The sequence below is a fragment of the Nyctereutes procyonoides genome, unplaced genomic scaffold, assembly GCF_905146905.1.
Source record: "Nyctereutes procyonoides isolate TBG_1078 unplaced genomic scaffold, NYPRO_anot_genome, whole genome shotgun sequence".
NCBI lineage: Eukaryota > Metazoa > Chordata > Mammalia > Carnivora > Canidae > Nyctereutes > Nyctereutes procyonoides.
The window spans coordinates 71,930,469-71,943,147 of record NW_026575142.1 but is presented as its reverse complement, the minus strand read 5'-3'; the positions used below and the strand labels follow the sequence as shown (position 1 = coordinate 71,943,147).

Sequence of the window (12,679 nt, the reverse complement as noted above, 5' to 3'; positions counted from 1 at the left end):
CCACAGACTGCAGACCTTATACACAACAGAAGCTTACTTCTCATGGCTCTGGAGACTGGACGTTCGAGTCCAAGGCCCTGGCAGATTTGGTGTCTGGTGGGGACCTGCTCCGGTTCACACATGGCCATCTTCTCACCGTGTCCCCATGTCACAGAAGGGGGCACGGAGCTCTCCAGGGTCTCTTTTATAGGCACTAATCCCATCCCTAGGCCTCTACCCTAACCTCATCCCTAGGCTTCTACCCTAACCCCAACCCTAGGCCTCTACCCTAACCCCATCCCTAGGCCTCTACCCTAACCCCATCCCTAGGCCTCTACCCCAACCCCATCCCTAGGCTCTACCTAACCCATCCCTAGCCTCTACCAACCATCCAGCCTACCCAACCCATCCCTAGGCCTCTACCTTAACCTCAACCCTAGGCCTCTACCCTAACCCCATCCCTAGGCCTCTACCTTAACCTCAACCCTAGGCCTCTACCCTAACCCCATCCCTAGGCCTCTACCTTAACCTCAACCCTAGGCCTCTACCCTAACCCCATCCCTAGGCCTCTACCCTAACACAACCCTAGGCCTCTACCCTAACCCCATCCCTAGGCCTCTACCCTAACCCAACCCTAGGCCTCTACCCTAACCCCATCCCTAGGCCTCTACCCTAACACAACCCTAGGCCTCTACCCTAACCCCATCCCTAGGCCTCTACCCTAACCCAACCCTAGGCCTCTACCCCAACCCCATCCCTAGGCTTCTACCCTAACCCCATCCCTAGGCCTCTACCCTAACCCCATCCCTAGGCCTCTACCCCAACCCCATCCCTAGGCCTCTACCTTAACCTCAACCCTAGGCCTCTACCCTAACCCCATCCCTAGGCCTCTACCTTAACCTCAACCCTAGGCCTCTACCCTAACCCCATCCCTAGGCCTCTACCTTAACCTCAACCCTAGGCCTCTACCCTAACCCCATCCCTAGGCCTCTACCTTAACCTCAACCCTAGGCCTCTACCCTAACCCCATCCCTAGGCCTCTATCTTAACCTCAACCCTAGGCCTCTACCCTAACCCAACCCTAGGCCTCTACCCTAACCCCATCCCTAGGCCTCTACCCTAACCCCAACCCTAGGCCTCTACCCTAACCCCAAGCCTAGGCCTCTACCCCAACCCCATGCCTAGGCCTCTACCCCAATCCCATCCCTAGGGCCTGTACCCTCATGACCTAATCATCTTCCTAAGGCCCCACCTCCAAATACCTTCACCTGGAGATTGGGTTTCAACATGATTGCTGGGAGACACAAACATTCTGACTACGATGGGTAACATCCTTGCTTCTCACAAGATTGAAGAAGGGTCTGGTCACAGCTGATTCTGATCTCATGGAGCAAAGCCGCGAGAACTGTGGCAAACGACTCAGGAGACGAAGAACAAAAGAATGGCAAACGAAGAGCCCAGAGACGACATGTGCTTTTAAAGCTACTTCCCTTTCCATCTACCTGTTTATAACATGTCTTATGTGCACACAATGTGGGGACAAAGCACGAGGACTAGAATCTATGCTCATCCCAGCAATAGGGAACGGTTGTCTTCCATGGATACATAAGCTCATCGGAAAAGCAGCCACATTCACCAGACTATGATATATGATCAGTAAAAATTAACACCTCAAGCCATATAATCACACAGAGTTTTCTTAATTAAAATGTATATTTATTTTGTCAGCCCTGTAAGGATGGCTATATAAATACAAATAGAGAAAAAACAAACAAACAACAACAACAACAACAACAAAAAAAAGACATGTAAAACCCGCCAGCATAAAGAAAGAGCTTATTCGTGTATTTTTTAAGTGAACGATGATAGGTATCTGCTTGCTGTGGTATTTGGATCCCATTGGATACATTTTAATAAGTGACGTCATGGCTTTATTCGAAAATGTCAATTTTTGCAGAACACAGGATATTACCCTTTGCCAACAGCATCAGTTTAGAATGCAAACTCGTAGCTGTCATTTTAAAAAAGAGCCGGGATACACCATATTTTGACCTTCTTTTGGGGGGCGCGTCCGTGAAGCAGAGTCTGAGGAGGAGAGCTCTTACAGGGCCGCAGGCCTCTAACCTGGCCATGAGGAGGCAGCCCCTCTTGAACATAAAAAAGAGAGAGAGTCGCACTTTTACTTCTCTATCTGCTGAGACCAAGAGAAAGTGGCAAAACACCGGTACGACACTCACCAGGAACACTTGCGAGCTCGTGCGTACGTGAGCCTTCATATTCGTCAAAGTAGCCGCGTGCATCTCAGGACCTCAGCCTTGGACTGACGGGAAGTGAGAACGTCTGGGGCCCCGGACGGCCGCTCCACGCCGACCCCACGGCCCAGGCCGGGGTCTCCCCCAGCGAGGCGGCGAGGGCCATCGGGTGGCCCTGACACGGAGCAGGGGCTCAAATGCCTTGGGAGGAACTTTCCGCTTTTCAGGAAAAGCTGGATTTTCTGTGAAATCTCTGGATTGCCAACCCAACGGACAGACAGACAAAAACGTCCGTAGGGCAACCAGAATTCCCACGCGAGCTGACTTCGGTTGCCGGACATCCGGCGTGCACCCCGTGCTCCAGGGCGACTCAGGGTGGGTCGCAGCCCCAAGCGCTGTCTGGTACCTTCCACGAGGAGAGGCACAGAGCAACCAAGAAGGATACTGGGAAGCATCCCTAGTGGTTAGGCACAGTGACTTTGCGAATAGGATTTTCTGAATCGGATAAAAAAAAATAGGCTTGTATTTTACATCTGTTTTTTGATTAATTTCTCTAGCTTTTAAAACAAAAATCTCAGCAGGCGATGGACCCGTGTGCTCCCCCACCGGGAGCCTCTGGGGGCGGGGCCCGGTCTTCATCAAAGTAGAGGATGTGTCTGAAGACGCTACTGTCCTACACCAACATTAGGGCCTGGTACCAGAACATCAGCGTCTGGAATCTTCACACTGTGTAAAAAGACACAAGCCTGTGAATTAAAATACACCCATTTCTTCTTCTTTTTTTTTTAAAATTCAGTTTGCAAACATAGAGTACGACACCCAGTAAAATGCAGCTATTTGTAACCAGCTGGCAAAGGTTTCGTGGTAGAGGTCCTGACGGCAAGGGACCGCCTTTCCCCGGAGGCATGGGGGGGCCTATCATGTCCCTCCCGTGACGGCCTCGCAGGCCCGTCAGCTGCCCGTCAGGCTACCCAGTTCCCTCCAGGGCCAGCTGTGGAGTGGCCTGATACCACCCGTCACGTGGAGTTCCTCCTCCGTCCACCAGCACAGGGCCACCAACCCACGCAAGGCCCTGACCTCTGGCAGAAGGCTTGCTGGCCGCCTGCTGTGTGCGCGGCTGCTTCCTCCGACACACTGATCTCCTCCGTGGCCCAGAATCCCGATTCTCCACCTCCCCGAGTGCTCCTTCCACTGACTTCTCCCCCCTTCCTGACCACCCAGGATGGTGTCAGCCAGCCAGTTCTGGAGCTTTGGTACCTGTTGGTCACCTTCCTATCCTGCAGCTTCAGCTCAAGGGACCCACTGACCTTTGTCCTCTCTGCTTAGGCTGAGGCTCCAGGATAGGAAGGTGGTTGCCAGGTATCAAAGCTCAACATCCAGGGCACCTGGGTGGCTCAGGGGTTGAGTGTCCACCTTGGTCCCAGGGCGTGACCCCGGGGTCCCCGCAAGGAGCCTGCTTCTCCCTTGGCCTGTGTCTCTGCTTCTCTCATGAATAAATAAATAAAATCTTTTAAAAAAAATGCTCAACGTGCAGAATGAAGCGGCTTCACAGTGGGTCCAGTGCCTTGCAAGGACCCCCAGTAGGGCAGTCACAGCTAGAAGGGGTGCAGGTAAGACCAGAAGGCCAGGAGGTGAGCAAGCAGAAGGGTGACAACCAGAAACAATCTCACAGGTCTGCACACTCGGGTCTGCGGAGCTGAGGGAAAGCCCCAAGTCAGCGTGCATGGGTTGGCGCCAGCTCCCTCTCCACCTTGCGGGGTCCCTCCCTCAGCCGCTCCAAACTCCCACAGACCCAACCCCCACCCTAGCATCTCGGAGGGCTTAGGCCCTGGGCCTCAGCCGCTGCCTGCACCGCAGAAAGGGGGAATTTCCCAGGGGGGAGGGCCACGCCGGGGGCGGGAGGGGAGGAGCACAGCACAGGCCTGGGGAGGTGATTTCAGAAGTGCAACCTGCTGGGGGACTTTTTCTTCAGACCATCTGGAGGGAAGTGGTCAAAATCTGCTACAGATTCTCCTGAAATGACCAAATACCCATAGGAAAGTTGTTACCTTGTTGAGAAACGGGGCTCCTTTGCTTCCTCCTGGGGGTGGGGGGGGCGGGGGGTTAAAGACTTTTCTATCAGTCAGTGACCTCTCCTGCCTGGGGGGGCGGAGCTGCAGCCAATGAAGAACCACCCCCCCCCCAGTCTGCAGGTGGCCACCTTGGGGGGGGGGGGCCTGGCTGCCCTGTTTTGCCATCCAAGACGCTAAGAAAGTGTAAAGGAGATCAGCAGCCTGTGTGGCTACAGGAAGGACCAGACTTTTTTGGCCAAGCAGAAAACCCGCTACCTTGTGTGAATCATGGAGTTTTACCGGTTTTAGGTGGCGTGTGCGCGTGTGTTGCGGGAACAAGAGATGGGAGATCTGCTCTGCTCCTGGGCTGCTGGGCTGCTGGGGCCCGACAGGCACCTCCTGCGGGACGGAGGGGGGAACGCCCGAAACACCTGAAATCTCATTCCAGGAAAAGGAAATGTCAGAGTCCTCAGGTAGCCACGCATTCCTGTTTCCCTCGTCCCGGGCAGTGCGCGGGGGCAGGCGGGCCGAGACCGGCACAGCCCCGCCGCCCCGACGGCGATTGCCAAGACCCCGAAGACCGAGCCCCGCACCGAGCCCCCGCGCCCCCAGGGTCAGCCCCTCGCTTCCGGCCATAAAACCTGCCTTTTCCTCGTCTCCCTTAGTGAGGAGCGCGGAGGATGCCCCGGAGGGCCGGGCGGACGGGCCGGGGGACGCGGAGGTCACCTGGAATGACTTGCTGCGCCCCCCCCGCCCGCCCCCAGAAGCAAGCCCGGGGGCTCGGTCGGGGCCTGTGCAGGCGCCGCCGCAGGGCTCGGGGTCCGGTCGGCGCCCCCGCCCCCCGCCCCTCCCCCGCCGCCGCCCCCGCCGGCCGCCCCGCCCCCGCGGCCGCCGAGTGCTCCTCTCTTAGGAGCTGCCCGGTACCCGGGCGGGCGCCGGGCGCTCACGGCCCGATGACGTCAGCGTGTTATTGACTTTCCAAGTCTGAATGACTGAGCACCGCGCGGGGGCGGGGCGCGAGGCGGCGGCGGCGCGGGGACCGGCCGAGCGAAAATGGGCTGGCGCGCGGCGGCGGGGGAGGGGCGGGCGCGGGCGCGGGCGGCGGCGGCGGCGGGGGAGGGGCGGCCCCGGGCTCGGGCTCGGGCTCGGGCTCCGGCTCGGCTCGGCTCGGCTCGGCGGCGGGGCGGCTGCAGCCCTGTCCCTGCCCCTGCCCCTGCCCCTGCCCCCGCGCGGCCCCGCCCCCGCCCCCGCCCCCGCCCCCCGCCGCGGGCCCTGCACCTCCCGAGCCTTCCCGCCCCGGAAGCCTGAGCCACGTGGCCCGGCCGCTCACAAAGCGGGGAGCCCGGGCGGGAGGTGGGGCGCCCTCCCCCTCCCCCCCCCCCCCCCCCCCCGCAGCCTGTGCAGGTGTGCGGCCGCCCGGCTGCGCTCCCTCCCCCGGGCCCGGCACCCTGGCCTCCGGACGGGCAGCAGGTGCGGCAGGTGCGCCTCCTCCCGCGGGGCCTGGGGCGGCCCGGGGCGGGTGTGCGCGGACACGCTCGGAACCGGGGCGCGGCGGACCCGGACCCCGACCCCGACCCGGCCCGCTCGGGCCGCCGCTCCCGCCCCACCTCCTCCGGCGCCTCCGGCTTCACGGGCCTCACGGCTGAGCCCAGGCCCTGCCTCCTGGCCGGGGCTCCGAGGCTCTGCACCCCCGCCCCGCCCCGGTCCTGGACCCCCAAATCCCCCAGGCACCGCCCCGCTCAGGGCTTATGTCCCCTCGACTGCTACGGATTGCCCGCCCCACCCCCACCCCAGTCCTGCCCTCCGCCCCTCCTCCCCTCCCCCTCCCGCCCTTCCTCCCCTCTTCCCAACGCTCCCCCTCCCCCACCCGCCCCTCCTCCCCTCCCCCTCCTCCCCCCTCCCGCCCTTCCTCCCTCCTCCCCCCTTCTTCCCTCCTCCCCCTCCCCCACCCGCCCCTCCTCCCCTCTCCCCTCCTGCCCTTCCTCCTCTCTTCCCTCCGCCCCCCTCCCCCACCCGCCCTTCCTCCCCTCCCCCTCCTCCCCCCTCCCGCCCTTCCTCCCCTCACCTTCCTTCTCTTTCTCCCTGCCCTGCTCTCACTCCTCCTCCCCTCCCCCTCCTCTCCTTCCTCCCCTCCTCCCTCCTCTCCCACTCCTCCCCATCCCCTCCCGCCCGTCCTCCCCTCCTGCCCTCTCTCCGTACTACCCTCCCCCTCCTGTTTCCTCCCCTCCCCCTCCCGCCCCCCTCCTCCCGCTCCTGGGGCTCCAGCTGTGTTTGTGGAGCACCGAGGGCTCAAGGCGCAGGGAGGCTGTGCACCCCCACCCCTCCCCCACCCTCACCCCTCCCCCATCCCCCACCCCTCCCCCACCGCTTACGAACCCCGCCCTGCGCGTCCCAGCCCTGTGGCCGCGGGCGGGTCCCTGACCTCTCTGCACCCTCAGGGTGAAAAGCGGGGGCCGCCACCCCCTCAGTCCTGTCGCGAGGCCCTGAGGAAAGCCGGTTCCGTCCGGACTGGCAGCCCAGGCCTTCCCTCGCTTAGCCCAGCGACGCCCCCGGGGCCCCGGGCGGTACACGCAGAGCCGCCGCGGCCTCCTCCGGGCCCTTCCCCGCTCCCCGAGCACCTGCAGCCCCGGGAGGAGCCACCTTGGGGGCGGGGCGGGGGGAGGGGGACGCGCCCCTGACCCAGGCGGGGATGGAGGGACGCGTCTGTGCCCCAGGTGGGGCGGGGGCGGCACGTCCACAGCCTCCTAGCGAGCCTCAGGGCTCCTGGCGGCCTCCTGGCCCCACAGGTCGGCAGGTGGGGGGGGGGTGTCAAGAGCTGAGACATGCGGGTCCAATCGGAAGCCGCCTGGGGAATTTTGAACCTGGAGGCGGAAAAGCCCATTTCTCCCCCAACCTGCAAGATATTATAAAGCTGGGAACCTCCTCTAGGACCTTGTTGCCCATCCTGGAGGGGATGAGCAAGCCTGACACAGAGACGGCCGTGGAGGTCAGAGACAGAGACACCCAGGCGGGAGCAGAGCCCGGAGGCCCGGAGAGCCCGATGTGGGCAGTACTGGGTGCTGGGTCCCTGATAGGGTCCCACCGCCCGGCTTCCTGGGACCACCCAGTATTGTCTACAACAGACTCTCTTAATTACTTAAATCGGCTTGCCTGTTGTGACTTGCCACCAAAACGTTCTAGTTAATACAGCACCTGTGGCCTTTATCAGTCTGGTCGGTGCAGTCTTAGCTGAGTTGAGGACTAGCTCCCCCGACCCCAAGACCTGGGGGGAGCTGCGGCGTCCCGCAGGCCTGTCGTCCCCTAGCCTGGCGCCCTGTAAGCCCCCTGGAGCCGGGCAAGGTGTGAGCAAGGTGTGAGGGGACAGGAGGCGCCCTGCTGGCCTTGGGACTCAAGCCTTGAACCCGCCAACTTTTGGGGGGCCCGTGGCCGCGGCTGCAGTCTTCTGGAAGCCCATTTATCCTGCCCCAGTGGTGATTCGGGTTTATTCAAGTGAATAGAAAGACAAAAGACAAGAAACTTTATCCCCTCTAAATTGCATTTAATAAAATTCTTGGAGAAAATGAGTGAATCGTCAGGCTTACTAATCCCCCTGGGTCTTTGTCGGAGGGAGGCTGAGGAAATGCGTGGTGCTCAACGTTTACCGGACAGCAGATCCACATGTTATCTAAGAAAACGCTGTAGTGACTTAACCTACTCCCCCCCCCCCCCCCCGCCCATTTGTTTCCAGAAGGTTTTTTCCAGCCTGTGACTCACTTCCAGGCAGATCCAAAGACAAAAAGCTGGCTAATTGTGTGTCGGTGAGCCGGGTTCCAGGCTGCGCCATCGGGGGCACCCGGCCGGCCTGGGGACGGGTCTCGCCAGCCTGTGAGGAAGGCCCGGGTCGGCGGGTCCCCTGGCAGGAGGCCCAGGCCCCCCGCACGCACTCGGGCATCTGGCAGAGGATCTCAGGCCCGGGCACCGCGGGTGTCCCCTCCTCGAGGTGGCCCGTCCCCTGGCAGGAGGCCCAGGCCCCCCGCACGCACTCGGGCATCCAGCGGCAGATCTCAGGCCCGGGCACCACGGGTGTCCCCTCCTCGGGGTACTGCCAGCTGGGGACTCTTGGTGAATCGACCCCGTTCCCTCAGGCACCGTGCGGGGCCCGGGGACACAAAGATGAACACAAACGGAGGCGCGGAGCCGCTGACAACCTGTCAAATAAGGAAGGAGAAAGGCAGAGAAGAGGGCAGGTAGGAGGAGCTCAGGGGGGGCCGGAGCCCCATTCCCCACTCCTCACCGCCTCTCAGCAGCACTTCAGCTGCTTGACAGCTTCCAACTTTTTTTTTTTTTTAAGATTTATTTTATCTTAGAGAAAGAGAGAGAACACGAGCGGGGAGAGGGAGAGAGAGAAAACCTCGAGCAGATCTGCAGGTGCACAGCTGCCGTCTGACGTGGGCGGTACTGGGTGCTGGGTCCTCAGTATGCGGAGCCCGACCGGAGCCCAAACCAAGAGTCGGACGCCCGACCAACGGCCACCCGGGCGCCCCAGCTTCGCCCTGCTTGAAGCCCGTTCCCTCAAGGTTTCCTCGGTGCCTGTCTTCCAGCCGGTCCGCTGCTCCCACCCCGTCACCCCCACCCACACCTCCTAGATGTTTCTCTTCCAGGGAGCGGCGCCGCGTCCACCTGGCTGCTGGCCCCTTGCAAGCAGTCCTCGACGTGCTCTCTTCTCTGCGTCACCACATCCCGTCTCCCAGCTTGTTCACCGCCCCCCGCGCACCTGTCCCCACCTACCTGCCACCACTGGCCGAAGCCACCGTCACCTGTGCACCTCTGCCCCCGCGCAGGCCCCGCAGGCCTGACCTAAGCCGCCTTGCCCCAGCTCCTGCGCCCCGGCCACACCAGACCTCCTTCCTCTCCCGCCACCCCACCCTTCCTACCCGAAGGCTTCTGCCCTGGAAGCGGATAAGCGGATCCCCCGTGGCTGCGAGGCTCGCTGCCGACCGGCCGGCTCCTCGGCGGCCCCGGGCTCGGATCTGGCGACCCGGCAGGCGTGGCTGACGCAGCAGAGGTTTCTCTCGCAGCTCCGCAGCTCCGGGGCTGGAAGCCTGAGACCAAGGTGCGCGCAGGCCAGGGCCGCTCAGAGCCGCTTCCTTCCTGGGCGGCAGGTGCAGGCCTTGCTGTGTCTTCAGGTGGCGCAGACGCCCAGGGCCCAGGCCCTGTCTGCAAAGGCACCCACCCCACCCGCGAGGCCTCCCCAGGGCCCCGCGTGCACGGACCGCCACGCTGGGGAGGGGGCTTCCCCCTGGGGGTGACGCGATCATACAGCCCTTAGCAGTATTCGGGTCCGTGACCAGGGCGGCCTCCCACCGCCCTCCCTCCCGCGACCCAGCTGGTGGCCTGTAAGGGCTTATCGCAATCTGTGGGGGTCACCGCGCTTCTTTCTGTCCTTGCTGGGCTCCGGGTGCCCTGCCCGCCTCTGGAGCGACCCGCAGCCACGCGGCGGCCCCGCACGTCCTCTCCTGCCGGTTTCCTCATGGAGCCGCCGGCCGGTCCCCCGCAGCAAGGGGCAAGGGCGCGGGAAGGCCTCTGGGAGGTGAAAGTGCAGCCGGTGCAGCCGGTGGAGCGGCTCGGTGCGGACAGGGGGAGAGCGGCCCTGAGAAGGAGGGAAGCCCGCCAGGGAGGGCCTAAGGGGAGGCCTGAGGCAGGGACGACCTCCTGCCCGGGGACCGGGGACCCCTCCCTCCACCTCACTTGTCCCCCCGCCAGCAGCGCTCAGAAGGGTGACCGTGCGCACCGTCCAGGTCCTCTCCTCCACTGCGTCTGCCCCACGCATCGGCCCAGACCCCTCCCCAGGGGGCCCGTCATCCCGTCATCTCCGGGAGCCACGCTCAGCAGCAGCAGCGCCTGCTGTCGCCCATCGCTGCTTCCTTCTGCAAATCAACGTTCTTCCCTTCGCATGGAGGATGCCATCTCTCCCGCCGTCTCCCCCCCCACCCCTCACTTAGCTGGACCCTCCCACCTCCCTGCTGCTTCCCCCACCCATCTTCTGTCCCCGAAATGCTGAAGCACCTCACGTAGGAATCCTGTGGCCTCAGCTCTCAAAACCGACCCCTGATCCGGCCCCCTGACTGCCGCTTGGTCTAAACCCCAGTCCTCTCTTACCCGACTACCCCGCCGGCTTCCCAGCTGGTCTCCCCACTCCTGTCCCCCAGTCCGTCCGTACCACGGCGGGCTGAGGCGGCCTTGGAGACTTTGTCAGGTCATGTCACTCCTGCACAAAAGCCTCCGACAGCTTTCCATTGCACTCAGAGTCAAAGCCAAAGGCCCCACGGCGACGTTCCAGAACCTACCGGATGGTCCTATCACCTACCCCCTCCCAATGTCCTCCTCCCCTCTTGCTTCCTCGCTGCATTCAGGCACGTTAGCATCTTTGCTGTTTCTCAAGCACCGTAACCGGTAACCGCTCCGTGTGCGGAGGTGGCCGTTGCCTCTGCGGAAGGCTCTTCCGCACGGTGTTTGCATGGCTTGCTCCTCGGCCAGCCAGGCGTCATCGTAATACTGTGACATAATCGGAACGTTCTTTCACCTTCCCAGAGTCCTACTTGGGTCACCCCAATACAATGCAGCCCCGTTCCCATTCTCAGCACAACTGAGTCCCCTTGTCTTGCTCCCTTTTCCCATAGTTCTCATCACTTTCCAACCTGCTGTGTGATGCTCGCCATCCGTCTCCCCCTACGACACAGGCGCTGGCTTATTTACTGCTACGGCCCCAGCACGGAGGACCCATCAGTACGCTTGGATCACATACTTGCTGGACACATGGAATTTGAGACTGCAAGCTGACAGACCAGAGCCTAGAATGGTGCCACGGCGCAGGCGGTCGTCGCAGCTGAGAGAGGGCTGAAGCCGTATATTTCGAAGGCCTTGTCTGCCATGCCTTTGATACCTGAATGTTACCTCACATGCAGTGGAGGGGCCCTGAATCTTTTTAAGCGATGAGCTGTCATGACCATGAATGTGCCGGATATGGCTCTGGGCTCTGGACGCATCGTGGTGCACAGCAGCAGAGAGGCTGGTGGCCCAGGGCCCAGGTGACAGGCTGTGGGCAGGTGGACTGATGAGCAAGAAGCCGTGTCTGAGCCTCTCAGCTCAAGCTGGGTGAGCAGTTGCTAACTTTGCTCGCTGGCCTACCTGACAAGGTCTCCCTGTGTGCACCGGAAAGAAGCCATGGAACTCGAACGTGGGTAAGGAGGCCCTCTCAGCCCCACCGCTTTCACCTGAGCCTCAGAGTAGGGGTCTCACTTGAGTGTGTATTGTAAGAATAATAACCACTTACCCTTATACAGCACCATAGAGCTCACGGAGGATCTCTCCGACTATCTCATCGAAAAACTCAAAGACCCAGAGTACTCCAGCCGGAATGGTTAAGCATCCAGCCACTCCGCCGGTTAAGAAAGGAGATAACACTTACGTCCTGGAACACTCCAGGGAACTTTTCTGATGAATTGCTCAGAATGTAGTTAGGACACAACCTAGGTTACTCCTTTTCCCCTTCTAACAAATATCGTACTGGACCCTAAGTTGTCAGAGATCGAAAGTTAGTGTTGTCACTCGTCCTCATGCCATAGGTTTTGTGAACCCATCAAAGTCTCTTCTCTCCACAGTCACTTGACTGTGTGCACGGAGACACACATAAGTGCACTGACAGGTAAAGTAGGTACTTTCCCCAGTTACTCCTGCATAGAGGAAGAGATCATATTTTGCTTCCCCCAACCACTGAGAAAGCATCTATGCTTATAAAAATATTTATAGGGCTGCCAGGAGTTCCCCTTTAGTCCCCCTAGCTCTTTGCACATCCCTGAATGGGTTTGTTTCTACATAAATAGTCTTTGTACACCCCACATGCCCGTCTTCCTTGGCAGAAGCCCAATTTAGATATGACTGTATTTGAATGTTGCAGCCCAAGCAATTAGTTTCATGTACTTAAATGTTCCTAGCTGAAGCAGCTCTAGAAATTATCTAGTGAGTCTAACTCCTTCATTTTCCAAATAAGAAAACTGAGGCTCAGCAAGCCAAGGGGAGGCAAAGGTGCTTCCTACGCTGGTGCCGTGATCCAGACCATAGCAGGCTGTGCTCCTGCAGGACTTCCTTCATTCCTCTCTGTGGCCAGTGGCCAAAAAAAAAAGAAACCTTTGAGGGAGGTGTATGAGTCTGAGTCCTCCAGAGAAACAGAACCAGTAGGAGACAGAGAGAAAGAGAGAAACATAGGGGCGCCTGGGGGGCTCAGCGGTTAAGCATCTGCCTTCAGCTCAGGCCATGATCCCAGGGTCCTGGGATGGAGCCCTGCACTGGGCTCCCTGGGGAGCCCCCCCCTCTCCACCCCTCCCCCCGCTCATGTTCTCTCTTTGCTCTCCCCCTCTC

At 60.9% G+C, this 12,679-nt stretch overlaps 1 long non-coding RNA gene across 2 annotated transcripts; it reads right to left on the bottom strand.

The window, feature by feature from the left end:
- Nucleotides 1–1,717: 1,717 nt before the first annotated feature.
- On the bottom strand, nt 1,718–4,888 carry LOC129498690 (uncharacterized). 2 transcript variants are annotated; one of them, XR_008662180.1, is made up of 4 exons: nt 4,583–4,888; nt 4,181–4,244; nt 3,309–3,711; nt 1,718–2,957 (listed from the first exon to the last, which is right to left on the bottom strand). It is a non-coding gene; the product is annotated as an uncharacterized LOC129498690 (long non-coding RNA). The 2 variants fall into 2 exon arrangements; XR_008662181.1 differs by having other exon boundaries at nt 3,539–3,711.
- Nucleotides 4,889–12,679: the final 7,791 nt, after the last annotated feature.